Source organism: Pinus tabuliformis, chromosome 6, assembly GCF_031772625.1.
Source record: "Pinus tabuliformis cultivar Carrire ecotype Pingquan chromosome 6, CPIR1, whole genome shotgun sequence".
NCBI classification, from domain to species: domain Eukaryota; kingdom Viridiplantae; phylum Streptophyta; class Pinopsida; order Pinales; family Pinaceae; genus Pinus; species Pinus tabuliformis.
The window spans coordinates 1441601157-1441618038 of NC_142292.1; the positions used below are offsets into that span (position 1 = coordinate 1441601157).

The 16882-nt window shown below is 38.3% G+C and overlaps 1 protein-coding gene across 1 annotated transcript in view; it reads left to right on the forward strand.

Annotated features, from left to right (window-relative positions):
* The window catches only part of LOC149264027 (myosin-1-like), a 202120-nt gene that overhangs the window by 154198 nt on the left and 31040 nt on the right, over positions 1-16882 (forward strand). The window lies entirely within an intron of this gene.

The following is a 16882-nucleotide window of genomic DNA, read 5'->3' on the forward strand; positions in this document are numbered from 1 at the left end:
CATACAGAACTGTCCTAATATGAAAGTAAAATGGAAAAACATATGAACTTATGTAGAATCCAGAGAAACAAGAGTCCAAGTAGACGCTACCAATTCTGGTGTACATGGAGTGGCTGAGATTTTATGATCTAATAGTGCAGGGGATTCATATGCTTCTGGGTGAGCTTGTGGAGGACAATCCAGTTGTGTCTTTGGTTCTTCAGTACCTCGTAGGGCCACCTTGCAAGCTAGGATGTGCGCTGTTACCAATTGTTAAAGGGTGGGAAATCTGGATGAATGGTAGCTTCTGTACCTTTGGAACTGGTGGAGTTGATTCTTCATATCCCCATATAGCAGCAATGCTGTGTCTCCATCCTCAGATTCCATGAGATCAAGTCTTGCTTTTCAATTTTTGGATTTAAAGTTGGCATCAGATATCACCTCCCATGCATCCTATGGTTCAGAGAGTGTAGAGAATTGTTGATGGAGTTGTGTTGAGAGCAAGGTGGGAGTTTGAGGTTGGGGCGGATGGCGAGGGCTGCATGGGGGTTTCTCTTTCCTTATAATTGCCTAAATGCCTTGCTGACTCTCCATATGTTCATAAGGATGTAGGGTGAAGGTTTTCTAATCTAACCCATCCTAGCTTTGTAATGAGAATGCTATTGTCAATAATATCTCCTCGACTCGCCTCACCTTTCATTTGTATCGGAGTTATTTTTAGAGGACATGGAAAAGTTATGCTTCAAGAAATTTCGTAAGTAGTTGAGCTTTTTGATTGATACAAGAAACAGAAGCACTGGAGCTGGTGTTAAGTCTCTTCATGCCCAAGTGATATGTATAGGAGTGAAGGAGCGAGTATAAGGAGCCCTTGCCAAGTTGCTCGCACTTTTGCTTCATTGTTTGATGTAATGTCCAACCCCCATGCAAAAGAGTGTATTTGAATTCCTTTGGGGTCTATGACGAGCCTATCCCCTTACAAACATTGATCTTACTTGACACATTTCAAGTATAAAATTTTCAAATAATTTAGAGAATTGAAGTTGACACATTTCAAGTATAAAATTTTCAAATAATTTAGAGAATTGAAGTAGCTCTTGCAAGTATTGTTCTAAATTGTGTTGTAGAATCAATTCGAGAGAGTGTTTTGTCTTTTTGCAGGTAATGAATTTGTGCTTAGAGCATGCTTTTGTGATTATTTCGTTGGAATTCATTTGTTTATTATTTATATGTAGTAATTTCTCTCCTTGTAATTTCAATGATATATTCCCATTACAAAATAATTACAACAAAAAGTTGGTCATGTTGAAAATTGGGGCAACTATGGGATGAATTTTGTGAAAATTTCTGAATCTAACAATTCAGAAATCCTACTGCAATAAATTGATTTGCATTACCTACTTGTGTTCTTCATTTAACAAGTTATTTTCAGAATTATTCAGAAAATATTAATGCAAATACACTGCAGCCTACACCAATCTACATATCAAGTACTGAAAAAATAAATGAGACAACCACACAAAAGACACACTTATTTTTGGGCTAAATGTCCCCTGAACAAATCCAGTGTGGGAAAATCGGTGCAGTAGATGTGAGGGTTTTAATATTAAGCAGATTTCTGAATACAACTAGGGTGCCAAATCTGGCTCAACCAACACAGAATAAACCTGACAGAAGTACCTCTATCCGGAGACAGATATTTTAGCGGATCCAACAACTGGATGAACAAACCCCACAGGTGACTGCGCTGTCCCCAATGCTGTGTAGCGATGGTTGTTCCCAACTCTATGCTGGAACTTCGTTTCCTCCTCTAGGAGCTGTGTCACCCTCCTAGTGAGCCTTCCCGACTCAGAAATCGATCTGCTGAACTGATGCCCGATCTGCCTCACGGAAACCCCAACGCTACCTCTAAGTCACTGTGTCAACTCCTCTAGCCTCCGCGTCACCCTTCTAGAGCTGCGCTACCTCTCCTTGGTGCTGTGCTACCTCTCTACTATGTATTCTCGACCTTAGACGGAAGTCCCTTTGTGGAACTGCCCCTCTGCACTAGAAGCTTACTCCGAAATTCTCAGCAAACCACGCCCCATAATTTCGATCTAGCTCAAGTGTTGCTCTCCCTGTGTGTATTCTTCAACTGACCCCAAGCCTTCCTTTATACTTTTCCTGTTGAGAAATCAACGACCGCGATCTAATCTCTAATCATCGACTAAGATCAAAATAGACTTGATCCTCGTCTCTTAGAAGCTTCTCACCGATATTTACATTAATTCACTTCAATTATTTTAATTTCCTAAGTTTTAACTTAGGCACTATTAAAAATAATTAATTATTTGAATAACATGCAGTCCGGGTGGAATCTCTCCAAACGATTTCTGGGCCTTGGAGATATCATGTGTTCTAGCCCCTCCATAAAATTTCGGAGCTAGAGCACATCCGATGCTACCCAAAAATCAACAAATTTTTCTATAAGAAACTCATCTTGCCCCAAGAAGAATTCAAATTGGACAAAGGAAAATGTTATTTTTAATGTGTTTGACACTCCTATTATTATATGACGTGACAAATTTGTTTTGGCTAGCATTCATTAAGACGTAATGAAATTTATTTGAATATTATTAAAAGTGCAAATTATTAAGACCCTCTTCAAGTAAGCCTCATATATGGTTAAGCCGGCTTGCCCCTAAGGATGCAACCTTTTCCACATAGAAACAACTATAAATTGGGCCTTCTCCTCCTCCATTTGTGACATGAAAAATTTGGTGTTCTATGAGGCAGATTAGCTTGGGTCTGTGACTCGCAATATCTCTATGGCACACACTAATCTTTGTGGCTCACATTTTCCTTTTTGTGGCTCGCATTAGTCTCTTTGTGGCTTGCATGATAGTGGCATGCATTAGTCTTTCTCTGACTTGCATTTCAGTGGCTCACATTAGTCTTTCTGCGGCTTGCATTAGTCTCTTTGTGGATCCCATGATAGTGGCTTGCATTAGTCTCTTTGTGGATCCCATGACAGTGGCTTGCATTAGTCTCTTTGTGGCTCGCATGACAGTGGCTTGCATTAGTCTCTTTGTGGCTCACATGTTAGTGGCTTGCATTAGTCTCTTTGTGGGTTGCATGACAGTGGCTCACATTCACAGTGGTGCATATATTCTTCTATGGCTTGCATTCAACAATAGTGGCTCACATTCACAATGGCTCGCATATTCTTCTATAGCTCGCATTCAACAACAATTGGTTCACATACTTATCTCTGAGGCTCGTATGTTCATCTGTAAGGCTCATTCTAATTTTTTATGGCTCATATCTCACCTTTGTGGTTCACACTTCCCCTTTGTGGCTCGTTTTTTTTTGTTTAAATAATTCTTTCCATGACTCGCAATGTATATATGTAGCTCGCATTTATGATGAGGATTGTTGTTGCAATGACATACTTTCGAACAATGGTATTTGTGACCCTTAAGAGCGATGACTTGGCAATGCTACTCATCAACATAGTGTATGACTATGATTCTTGTTCGTAACCTTTGTTCAGTGACTTTTGTTACTATGACAAGTGTGCCTATGACGGTGGAGAATGATAATGTGATGGCACTAATTTATATGACAATGATCTATGACTTGGAGGCGTGACTGTAATTTATATGACAATGAATTGGAGACTATGACAGTGACTTCGATGTATGACCATGACAGTGACCCTATAGTGACCTTGGTGTATGGCTACGACAGTAACCTTGTTTCATAACAATGACCTTAATGAATGATATTGACAATGATCATTGATATGGCAGTGACCTTAATGCATGGTAGTGATTTTGATATGACAATGTCCTTGACATGGCAGTGATCTTGATATGACAATGACTTTGACATGGCAGTGATCTTGATCTTTGATATGACGATGACAACAATAATCTAGATAACAATGATAACAATATGTCTACATTACTCTTGATGATAGTGGTAACAATAATTGCTTTAAAGGCAATGTCCTTATGACTAAGTTATGTGGTAGTATCCTTGCATGGCCAATGATAGTGGCAATGAAGTTCTATGCTCTTATGACTATGGTGACAAATACATGTGCTACTTGTGACAGTGATATGGAGCCCTGTGTATAGTTGTCCGCTGTCTTGTATGATTCTGGATTGGCCTAGGAGGCCTAATGTATTGAATGTTACATATGGTACTTTGTATCTTAGTTGAACATTTGATGAATATCTAAGTAGAAGGATTTGAGGTTTTGCCTTGGTTTTTGACCTAAATCCTGATGTCTCTATTGTGTATGCTTTTCTTCTATTGTTCCTTACTGTTCCGTTGCATTGTTGATGTTATTTTTTGCTAATTTCTGGTAGCATCTGATGTGCTCTAAGTCTCAAAATTTGTAGGGAGACTTGGACACATGTATTCCACAATACCCAGAAATCGTTTTGGGAAATTCCACCCGAAGATAGTTTTATTAAAATAATTAGTAATTTTTAATGGGTCCCTAAGTCTGAACTTAGGAAATTAAAATAATTAATGGGTATTATTCTAAACTGTGGGTAAAACTTCTAGAAGAAGACGAAGATAGAGTCCAAATGATCTGAGCCATTGATTAGAATCTAATATGGGCCGTGTTGACCACTACGTGTCAACGACCCATAGCAGTACACTCCCTTTTTTCGCAAAATGAATAGCGCCTGATCGATGTGTTCGTGCCGTCCAACTATCATCATTAGCTTGATCATCATCTTATAATGTAAATCCATTCTACATGTGTATAATGTAAATAATCTCAACATATCTGTGTCGTATATGTAATTACCTAGGTACGCTTACTTTTTTGGTGACGATCTACATTCCGGGAGGTTTTTTGTCTCACCGATCCATTCTCAGATGGTCGGTAGAGTTTTCCTTGCCTTAACCCCAAAGCCGGAATGAATTTTGTCACTGGGATCTTAGGCGAGTCCTAGTGTTATAGATAGAGTCTATGTAAAAGTAATTTGGTAATAATCCTAACTATTTGGTTAGGTTATTTTATTACAAATTGCTTGGTCTGCTGGATTATATTTGTGTCGCAAAAATGGGTAGTCTATGAGGGTCTATCACAAATGGGTTTTTCACCTTGAGATGTAAAAAATATGAAAATTGTGATGTAAAGTGTCTTGAGGGTTGGAAAATAATTCATCCCCTCATAGGTTAATTAATTAAAATTTTCTGGCCAAAATTAATTAAAATCCTAAGCTAGAAATGTAATTAATTTTAGGTCCTAGGTAAATTTAAATTCTCCGAAGGCAAAATTCGTTGGTCCTTAAAAATCAAAATTTGAAAGGTCCCAGGACTAAGGTAAATTAATTATTTTGTTAAATTTTAAGCCTTTGGTCCCTGGGGTTAAGTCAGAGTCAAAATTTTAAGGAAATTAATTCAAAAATTTAATTTTTGAATTAATTAAAATGCATTTAATTGAAAAATTCGAATTTCCTCAAAAATTTAAAATTTCGATGGATGAGATTAAAAGAAATTTTAATCCTCATCAACGGTCGAGATTGATTTGGCGAGGATCATTCGAACTAGCCGTTGGAGGATTTATCTTTAAATAGGAGGTCATTTGTCAGTCAATTGATTCGATCTTTTGATCGTGTGCTAAGCGAAAAGCTCTTGTGTAAACTTTTTCGGATAATAAAGGAAGACTTTGGGGTTAATTTTTGCTGGTGTTACTCTTCATGGAAATACTGTAAGATGTATCGTTTTTCATATGTAATTTTTTTTTTTAGCCATTGATAATAGCTTCTGAAGAGTGATTTGAGCACAGGTATCTTGCTTAGTCGCTGGGGTTTAAATGATAATTTGGATTTTGAATATAATAGTAGGTATTTCTATTTATCTAAATTTTATTGTCATTTTGTCGCTCTATGTTGATTGTTGAATTGAGTTTTGCAGGAAAGTCTTGATCTTTAGATCATTGGGCGTTCGAGGAAGTTTTCAGTTGAAGTAGCCAACTCCCGATCCGTGTTTTCTGAAGAGCCCAACTTAATTTGATCCCGGGCTTATCATAAGATATTTTTTACTGGTGATGCATGAAGGGTTTTGAGCAAAACACCTCCTTTAAACTTTAAAAATTTAATTTTTTTTACGTGTGAAATTGATGAATCTGGCTGTTAAGAGTCTTAGACTATCAGATCCGGGAGCTGAGCTGGACTCACACTCCTCAGATCTGATAGATCTGCCATTCCTATGCATAGATCTGTAATTATTTTTGGTTTTCTGACTTGGGTTTTTTCTGGGTTTTTGTATATATCGTTTGGGTGTTTATTATTGTCTTGCAGCTACAAATCTGAAAAAGAAAACTGTGTAGAGTCCAGATCTAGGCCTTGGAGGGTAAGATCTGGATCTTTGGTGTTCATCAACATCATTTTGCAGGATATTCAAAAGATTTGTAGTCCAGGGTTTTAATTTTTTTGTTTGTTTGTTTGTTTTACTATATTTTATTTTTTTTCTTTTTATCTGGAAAATTTTAAGGGTTTCATTGTTAAATCTGAAGCAAGTGGATACGACATTTAAATTGAGATTTCTGGAAATTTCTTAACGAGTTTCTGGGCTACCATTTTTGCTGATTGGTTTGCTGCTTGGCTTTTTGGGTCCCTGCAAAATTTCAAAGTTTTATTGTTATTTTTTTAAGGTTTCTGGAATTTTTTGGGTTTCTTGGCTGTATTCTCCCCTCTCATCGTTCTTCCTCTTGCTGCCATAAGCGTGTAGTCTCCCTCTGTTTTTTCTTCATCCATTGGACTTGCAAACACACAAACATTTCATCAAAACCGACCAGCGGATCCTATCATCTCTCCTCTCCGTGGCTTTTCCCCCATTCGCTGCATCTAACGTGCTGCTTCTTCTCCCGTATCCCTTAGCTTGCAGCTCCATGTAGTCTGCCCTAGGATCTGCGTCCATTACTATGGCTCGAAATCCTTTGTCTGTTGACATTTTTCGCTCCTCATCCATCGAGCTACCTAAACCCTCAGCGTCTCCATCATTCGTCGAAGCCCTTCTCTGCTGCTTGTCCGCGCACACCATTAAACTGCTATCTCCCCAACCCACAGTGTATAACCCAGACTCCATTCCTCATCTCCAAACCTTCGAAATCCGTCCTTGATCTTCACCTGCGTGCTGCCGCTTGCGTCCTAAATCTGCTGCTCTATCATCCCGCTGCCATCTTCTACCTCGCCATCGTCGCTCCCTACGGATCCCCTCACCTGCAACCAATGACCTCATACCCTCATCCCTGCCCGTTGAGCTCTATCTCAAACCCTTTCTGCCGTCTGACCTGCACACACACAACAACAAACACTCAAAGCTTTACTTTTTTTATTTTTCGATTGTGTGTTAGTTAGGGTTAGCGTATGCATTTTTGTTTTAATTTCATTTAATTTCAACTTAGGTTTGATTTCTAAGGGTTAGTTTTTTTTTTTTTTTTTTTGTTTTTATCAATTCCAGTTTCTTTTTGGGGTTTTGTTTTGTTTTTTTTCTTTTCTATTTTTTATTTATTTATTAATGATTTTGTTTGATTTTGTTTTAACTTTTGATTTTTGGTTTTGACTTTATTTATTTTCACAAGAAAACAATAAAAAATCCTAATAATTAAAAAAATCTAAAACAATTAGAAAATCATTTAAATTTTTAAAAGCTAAAATCCTAAAAACATTAAAAATTCTAAAAATCCTAAAAACATAAAAAATTCTAAAAATCCAAAAAATTAAAAAAAATCTAAAAATCCTAAAAAATCTAAAAAAAAAATTTAAAACTTTGTGACTAAAGAGTTAAAATAAATCAAGGATTCGCGGTTTTTTTTTTTTGTTTTTTTGTTTTGTAAATGTGGCCTATGGCCCATTAAAATTTCGATTTATTAACTTGTTGATTTGTTTTACTTTTTTATATTTTGCTTAAGGAATACTTGAAGCGCTAATCTAAGGTTCCTTGGTTTCTTTTCATGGTAAGTAATTTTTCTATGGTCAAGTGCAATAAACGTTTTAAATCATATTGACTATTGGAGAAATTTAATTGAATCTAGATCTGGGCAGTTAATGAAAATCATTTTTAATTTGGAATCTCTTACATGTTAAAGTTAATTGAATCTAGATCTGGGTACTTAATGAAAATCATTTTAAATCTGGAATCTCTAGCATGTTATAGTTTTGGGGATTTACATTAACTGTTCATGATTGTCGCTTCGCCACATCTATAAGTCTTCTTTGGATAATTTGTTTTATTTAGTCTATGGTTAATTCTAATATTGAAGGCACTGGTCTGTAGTCATTTATATCTTGCGATTGTGTCTTATTTTAATCTACCCATCTTAATTGACCGAGACTTGCTTTAGATTAAAATCTCCTAGACCCTGTGATCCACAGGCTTTCTCATCCATTTACCTTAGAGACTACCCCCCTTAACTTGCCTAGGAGAGAGTCTAAACGGAGTGAGTAAGGATCAAGAGTGACATCCCTTATTTTAAGCGTTGTTGCGGTGCCTAGACACTTCGTGCGACAACAGGCCATTGGTTCTCAATTGGAGGATTATAAGGACATCGATGGGCCTTTGGAAGACACACCAGGCAGATACACAGTTACCCGAGTAAAATCGATTTTCTCACTTGTCAAAGTTCGACAAGAGGAAATCGATTCAGAGGGAGAGTTGTAGGTGAGGAGGAGAGAGAGGGTAGCAACATCAGTCGGGAGTGCAAGAGCAGAAGACGCATAACAGAGAAGTGACAACGCAAAGGCTGTGATGCAGATGGACAACGTAGAGGTTGACGCTGGGACTGTGTAGTCCTCACGAGAAGTTGACGCAGTGAGACACATAGGGGGCAATGGGTCCTCTCCTGTAACATAATCTCGTCGGGAAGTGTGAGAGAATTGTCAGTAAATTTATCAGAGTTTCATCTTCTATTCTGCTGGTTGTATCTTGTACATGAGATTTTTCTTGAAGATTAATAAAGAAACCCTCATCTGTTGCATCGATTTTCCCGTATTAGGATTTCCCGTGGACAATTGTCCAAAAATAGTTGTCATTGTGATTATACTTGTGCTAGTTTTTTTCCTTGCATTTACTTTCCGCATTACTTTAATTGTGAAGGCTGCGGTAGAATTTATTTCGATATCTGTTGTAGAAACACTGTGAATAACTTATTTCTGAATTAATAAGTAGAAGAAGTAATATTAGTCATTGCAGTTGGATTTTTATCTAGAAATTTTCACATGGTATCATAGCACAGATCGTGAGCAGAAGAGCTCAAAAGTAGAGAGGAAAAGGATTTCAAAATTATTGTAGAGGTAGCAATTCGAAACCCCTGAGGTAGTGCAGTTCGAAGGCCGAGGAGGATGAATATTTGAGGAGAAATTGATTTTTGTGAATGAGTCGACAGAGAAATTCGATCTCCAGATCGAAGCTTACCAGAGGCAGAAGGAAGAAATGTATTTTTCCTTGCAGAGCAGATCTTCAGCGGGGACGCAAATATTTTGCAGCGGTTGCTGGGGCAAAAAAGCATTAGAGATTGATAGAAAAATAGCACAAAGAAGGATGGAAAATCAAGATGTCTCTCGATTATCTTCTAGATTAGAAGAAGAATTCGCATGCTTGGCAAGTTCAGCATCAACAGATGTTTGGTACATTGATAGTGGGGCTTCAACCCATATGACTGGAGTATGAGAATATTTCTCGAGTTATCAAGAAGAGCAAATGGACTTCTAGATTACTATGGGAAGCAGAACAAATTGTACTTCTGTAGGGAGAGGCACCATAGCATTTCAGATGGAATCAGGAACCAACATCCAAGCCACTAATGATTTTCATGTGCCCGGGTTAGGAATGAATCTGATTTCAATGTCCTAGTTACAGGACAAAGGATATGATGTATACTTCATTGGAAAGAAAGTATATGTCAAACATCCAAGCTGGGAGAAGAAGAGACAAATTGGAGCTCGAAGCAATAGATTGTACATGTTGCAACTTGAGTTTCCAATGGCACTAATAGGCTGCGATATTAATGGTGAAAAGGAAATGAATGGGCTATGGCATAGGCGAATGGGACACTTACACCATGGAGCACTGAGGATGCTTAGAGAGACTGTTATAGGAGTTCCAGTTCTTAGTACTGAGCATGGTGATATATGCAGATGATGCGTACTAGGGAAGTACGCTAAAGCAACTTTTCCAGGAGTAAAAACAGAGCAAAGGGTGCATTGGGATTTGATACACTCAGATATCTGTGGTCCAATGTCCATAAGAGCTCGTAGTGGTGGCGAATACTTCATCACCTTTGTTGATGGTCACTCTAGAAAAACTTGGATCTATTTCTTAAAGACCAAGGATGAGGTCTTTGATTGGTTTAGAGAGTTTAAGGTTCTCATTGAGAACATGACAGGGAAAAAGGATAAAGGTATTGCATTTAGATAATGGTGGAGAATATACAGACAAAGAATTCACAGATTTCTGTGCAAAAGAGGGCATCAAAAGAGAATGGACAACTCCATATAATCCAAAGCAGAATGGAGTAGTAGAGCGTAAGAATATAACTATTGCTGGGGCGACAAAGGTTATGTTGTATGATCAGGATTTGCCTAGATTCTTAATAGCAGAAGCTTGCAACACAACGATGTATATCCATAATAGAACTCCTCAGAGCTTTGGAGAAGAAAACGCTTGAAGGTGTCTTCACAGGGAAGAAGCCAGAGGTTAGTCATCTCAAAATATTTGGAAGTGTGGCATATTGTCACATTCCAAATGAGAAGCATAGTAAATTGGATCAGACTGCAGAAAAGGGGTACGTCGTAGGATATAGCAAGACCTTGAAGGCATACAAAATTTACATTCCTAGCAGTGGGAAGATTGTAGTAAGACGAGATGCGAAGTTCATGGAAGATAGAGCTTTCAGGAATTCCCGAGAGACGCCAGCAAAAGATTAGTCAATAGATATTCCATTAGTCCAGTAGCAGTATGGGCAACAAGGAGGACAAGCAGGAGGACAAACATCTGGAACTAGCACAGTGACCAGTACCAATATTTCCTCAGAAGAAGGAAATCCAAGTAGTTCTCAATAGGTGGAACGGTAGGAATAGGAGGGGGATTTGATCGAGCCTCTCACCACCAGTGGCAGAACCAGTAGAGAAGTACGACATACATTGAGGGACGCGAAGGAGTTTGTCAGAGCTCCTAGAACCGAGAAGAGGCAACAGAGACAACTTGACGGGTACTAAGCCTTGGTAGCATAGGTTGAAGAACCCTCTAGCTTTCAGGAAGCTGTACAACACCAAGTATGGGTGGATGCCATGGTAGAAGAGTATAGTTCTATCATGACGAAGGATGTTTGGGAAGTGGTACCTAAGCCAAAGGATAGATCAGTTGTAGGATCAAGATGGATCTACAAGATCAAGTATGTTGCAGAGGGTAATATAGAGAAGTACAAGGCTAGGTTCGTAGCAAAGGGGTACAAAGAAAAAGAAGGAATAGACTGTGAAGAGACGTTCACCCCAATAGCCAAATATACCTCTATCAGATCCGTTATATCCCTAACAGCTCAAATGGGATGGGAGATTCACTAGATGGATGTCAAGACAACATTCTTGAATGGGTTGATTGAAAAAGAGGTGTATATAGAACAACCCGTAGGCTTCGAAATTGATGAGAAGAGAAATCATGTATGCAGGTTAAAGAAAGCCCTGTATGGGCTCAAGCAGGCACCCAAAGCATGTTATGGTTGGATTTATAGTTACTTGTAGTAGTTGGGATTTGTCAAGAGTGATGCTGATCCCAATCTATACTATCTAATGGTGGAGAATGAGCTACTTATTTTGGTATTATATATGGATGACTTGTTTCTAACAGGGTCATCTAGGCTGATAAAGGGTTGCAAGAAGAATCTTGAAGCAGAATTCGATATGAAGATATGGGGTTAATGTATTATTTTCTAGGGTTGGAAGTGTGGCAAAAGGATGGGGAGATCTTCCTTGGACAAGGAAGATATGCTACAGAAATTCTAAAGAGATTCAAAATGCAGGATTGTCGACCCATGGCTACGCTCATGATCACCAACTGGAAGAAAATAGATGCATCAGGAGACAAGGTGGTGGACCCCACCTTTTACAGACAAGTCATTGGGTCGCTCATGTATCTAGTTAACATTAGGCCAAACAGTTGCTTCGCTGTCAACACCCTTAGTTAATTCATGGTGGAACTGAAAAGGGTGCATTGGGCAACAACTAGGCACATTCTTAGATATGTGCGTGGAACAGTTAGATATGTGTTGAAATACACCCGAGAACATGACGTCAGATTGAATGGATTCATAGATGCAGATTGGGCAGGTAGTTCAGTATATCGGAAAAGTACCTCCGGGTATTGCTTCAGTGTTGGATCAAGAATGATCTCTTGGTGTAGCAAGAAGCAGAAGTTGGTAGCTCTAAGCTCAGTAGAAGCAGAGTATATGGCGGCCAACACAACTACGTGCGACGCTATATGGCTTATATAACTGCTTGTGAGTTTGTTCAGGAAAAAGGACGGAGGCGGCCAATATTTTCTGCGATAATCAGAGTTGGATTAAACTCTCTGAGAATCCATTTTTTCATGGTCGGTCGAAACACATTGATATGAGATGTCACTTTATCTGAGATTGTGTTCAGCATGGGGCAGTACAATTGTAGTATGTCTCCACAGGAAATCAAGTAGCAGACATACTCACAAAAGCCCTAGGAAGAGTTAAGTTCATTGAGTTTAGGGAGCAGATGGGTTTGGTAGAGAATCTGTTTCAGTAGCAGAAACAAATGGTTTTTGTACTCCTCCCAAGTATCAAACTATATTCCTTGGTATATGTTATTCTTGCAACAATTTGGACATAAGGTTGTAAACTGTAAAGCTTATGCTAAGAATAGAGGCAATTTTGGAAATTGTTCCAGAAATGCTTATTCGAGAAGATCTTGGGAAGATTACAAAGAAAGTTATAACTTGTTTGGATACTTGAGAAATGAAGAAGAGTGCTACAAATGCAACAACTTCGGACATCTGGCTAAAGGGTGAAGGTTAATCACTTGTCCAAGGGAACCACAACATGTTGTAGATGCTCCTCCAAAGGTTTGGATGAAGAAAAATGAAAGTTGTGCTATAGGCTTAAATGCTCAAATAGTAAAAGTGTATGGACATTGATAGTGGTTCCTCAACTCACATGACATCAGACAAATACATTTCTATCTCTTCAAGAAGATAGTGATAGATCAGTTTCATTTGGAAACGATGGTTCAACAAAAATCATGGGAAATGGCACTGTCAAGTTTGGAGGCAGAACGCTACAACAAAGAATGTGTTGCTCATTGAAAATATGAACCATAACCCGCTGAGTGTAAGTAAAATGTGTGATCAAGGACACATGGTTCTGTTTAACTCAATAAAATGTTAAATAAGAAGAGAGAAATTTGGTAGCTTGGTGGCGATTGCAACAAGGATTCCAGATGATATATATACATTGGACAAGGTTGGAGAAGAAGGTTGTTTCTTGGCGAAAGAAGATGAAAGTTCACTGTGACATTGAAGAATGGGGGACATAAACTTTGATAACCTTGTCAGAATCAGTAAAAAGGAAGCTGTGAGAGAAATGCTAGAAATTTAAAAAACTATTAGCACCTGATGTAAGCACTGCAGGCATGGAAAACATACAAGAGTTGAATTCAAGACTAAGGAACACTCCACTTCAAAACCATTAGAGTTGACACATACTGATCTATGTGGTTCCAAGAGAACGAAAGGACTAGAAGGAGAACAATATTTCGTGTTGTTCATTGGTGATTATACCTGGATGACAGTGGTCAGCTTTCTGAAGAATAAGTTCGAAGCTTTTGAATGCTTCAGAATATATAGGGAGACAGTTGAGAATGAAATTGATTCTAAAATCAAATGTTTGAGATATGATAATGGAAGGGAGTTCACATCTAAGGAATTCTAACACTTCTATGAGGAACAAGGAATAAAGAGATAACTCCCAACAGCTAGGACACCACAACAAAATGGAGTCGTCGAAAGAAAGAATAGAAGAGTTGAGGCAATGGCTAGGACCATGTTGAATGATTCCAAATTAGGTGATGTGTTCTGGGTACAAGCAGTGAAGGCAACAATAAAATTCTAAATAGAGGAATGCCTGAAAGCAATAGTGACAAGACCCTGTATGAACTATGGAGGAAATGCTACATTAAGAGAGAAGATAAGAAGATCGAGAAATTTGATTTTCGAGTAGGAAAAGGCATATTTGTTGGGTACTCACAAAAGAGAAAAGCATACAGATGCTATAATCTGAGACTCAACAAGATCGTGGAGAGAATTAATGTAACCTTTGATGAAACCCATGAGTCAAAGATGAAACAAGGATCCTCATCTTTAAGGAATGAAGAGACATGAGAACCAGAGCAAGAAGAAAGAGCTAAGAAGAAGAAGAGCAAGAGGTGTGTTAGCATGCCCCCTCTAAAGCTCCCAAACACTGGTATGGGAAGAATCATCCATTGGATTAGATTATTGGTGATGTAAATGCAGGGATAGGAACCAGAAGAAGCAGGTCAGAGCAAATTCATCTCGCTCTACTATCTACATTTGAACCAAGCAACTTTGAAGAAGTTAGCCATGATGAAGGCCATGGAAGAAGAACTAGATCAAATTAAAAAGAATGACACATCGGAATTGGTTGCAAGGTTTGGGGACAAAAATGTTATTGGCACAAAATGGGTCTTGAGGAACAAGCTGAATGAAGATGGATATGTAACCAAGAACAAAGCAAGATTGGTTTGTAAAGGATATGTAGGTTGAAGGAATTGACTTCGTAGAGATGTTTGCACCAGTGGACAAGATGGAAGCTATTAGGATGTCCTTGGCCTATGCTTGTTCGAGAAAGATTATGGTGTATCAGATGGACGTCAAATCAACCTTTTTGAATGGAGATTTAGAGAAGAAGTCTACATAGAGCAACTTGAATGATTTTTGCTTACTGACAAGAAAGATTATGTTTGTCGACTGCAGAAAGCTTTGTACGGTCACAAGCAGGCTCCTAGAGCATGATATGCTTGTCTAGATAGGGTCTTGAAAAACAAGGATTTAAAAAGGGAAGTGTTGATAACAACTTATATGTAAAAGTGGAACAAGAGAAGTTGAGTCATTGAAGTTTATGTGGATGATAACATCTTTGGAAGCGATGATGATATGTTGAGTAAGAAGTTTGCCAACTATTAGTTTATGGTAGCAACAACCAGGTGTTCTAGCCTCTATGATGTCTAAGAGGCTAAGGAACACGAGATGTCTAAAACCCAGAAAATGTTTCATGAGATAATACTCATAAATGCCTTAATTAAATTATTTCCTAAGTCTAACTTAAGGAAATTGGTTAATTAAAGTTAATTAATTAAGTTAGTTTGATTTTTCTCTAGACTTCCATTGATGGGGTCAAAGTGATCTAAGCCATTGATTAGGATTAGATCTTGGTCGTTGGTTGCCCAACAAAAGATTATAGAGCAAGTTGAGGTCTTGGAGAAGGGACATTAATGATGAGTTGAGCAGTTTGACTACCCAATTGTAGGTATTTAGAAAGGGCGCAATTGAAGCTAGGGAAAGCATCAGAGCGAGGGAGCAACAGAGATTTTGGAGCAGAGTTTCCAGAGGAAGATTTCCTCAATATTTTTAGTGTTCGGAAGACAGTAAAGAGGAGGCCGTACCGAATAGTGCAAATAGCCAGAAACCCTAGTGTGAGTTGCAGAAGAGACTCATTTCAGTTGTCAGTAGCTAGATCAGGGTTTGGAACACAATTTGAACTGATTCCAGAGGCAAAGGGAGGCTAGATGTACCACTTGGAGGCAAATCTGTGGGTGTACAATTTTATTCAGCCAGGTAGTGCGCATTTTTGGGCTGCAGTGTTAGTGGTCTGAAGGAGGTGCGAGCGCACTACGAGGAGTTGAGTTCATTCCAAAGGGAAACAAGGGTGTCATCTAGATATTTTGCTAGTAGATTTCCAGAGGTTTGCTAGTTAGGCAACCAATTGTAATATTTCTCTCAAATTGTTACATAATAATAAAACCCGATCTCCTACATTGGTTTTTCCTTCGGGGTTTTTTCCAAGAACGGTTGTCCAAAAATACTGGTGTCAATTTTGTGTGTGTTCATCTCTTTCTCAGTTTCGTATTTTATATTTCTACAATGTTTTATTTGTGAATGCATCAATGGATTTATTGTTATTTGCTGTTAATAATGAACAGAAGACAAATAAACTGCTAACAGTTAGAAGATAAATCTCCAGTTGTTTCATTCAAGGAATTTTCACATGGTATCAGAGCAACAAAGATAGGGTTTGAGGCTCTAGGGAGTGAAATTTGTGTGGATTCAGAGGGAGATTTGAAGAACAAATTCTCGATCTGCGCAGGTTGGCCAAACAATGCGAATTGCAGGGGGGCAAAAATTTGATATCTAGTCCAGATTGGAGGAAAGTTTGATTTGCCTCAAAAGCAGTAGCAACAGGCAATAGGATTGCTGGTAAGGATTTTCAGTGAGCATATTAGTGAATTCGCATAGAAGATCTAGCTCAGTGATTTTACAACAAAGATTTTACAGTAGTAGATCATTGCATGGCAAGGAAGAGAAAAGCGAACGAAGAATTATACCTAGGACATTTCCAGTGTATTTGAGTTTCTCAAATTTTCCAGTATGGCCGCAAAAAGATTCAATATTTAAGATGCTACAAATGTGTCTTCCAAATTGGAAGATGTATTCGCTCAAATAGCTTGGCTCTCTAGCTTGACTTCACATGGTGTCTAGTATATATACAGTGGAGCATTAGCACACATGGTAGGAGTTAGAGACTACATGTCCATGTTGAGAAATCTAGTGCATTAAGATTAGGTGATTTATGTTCTTTAGA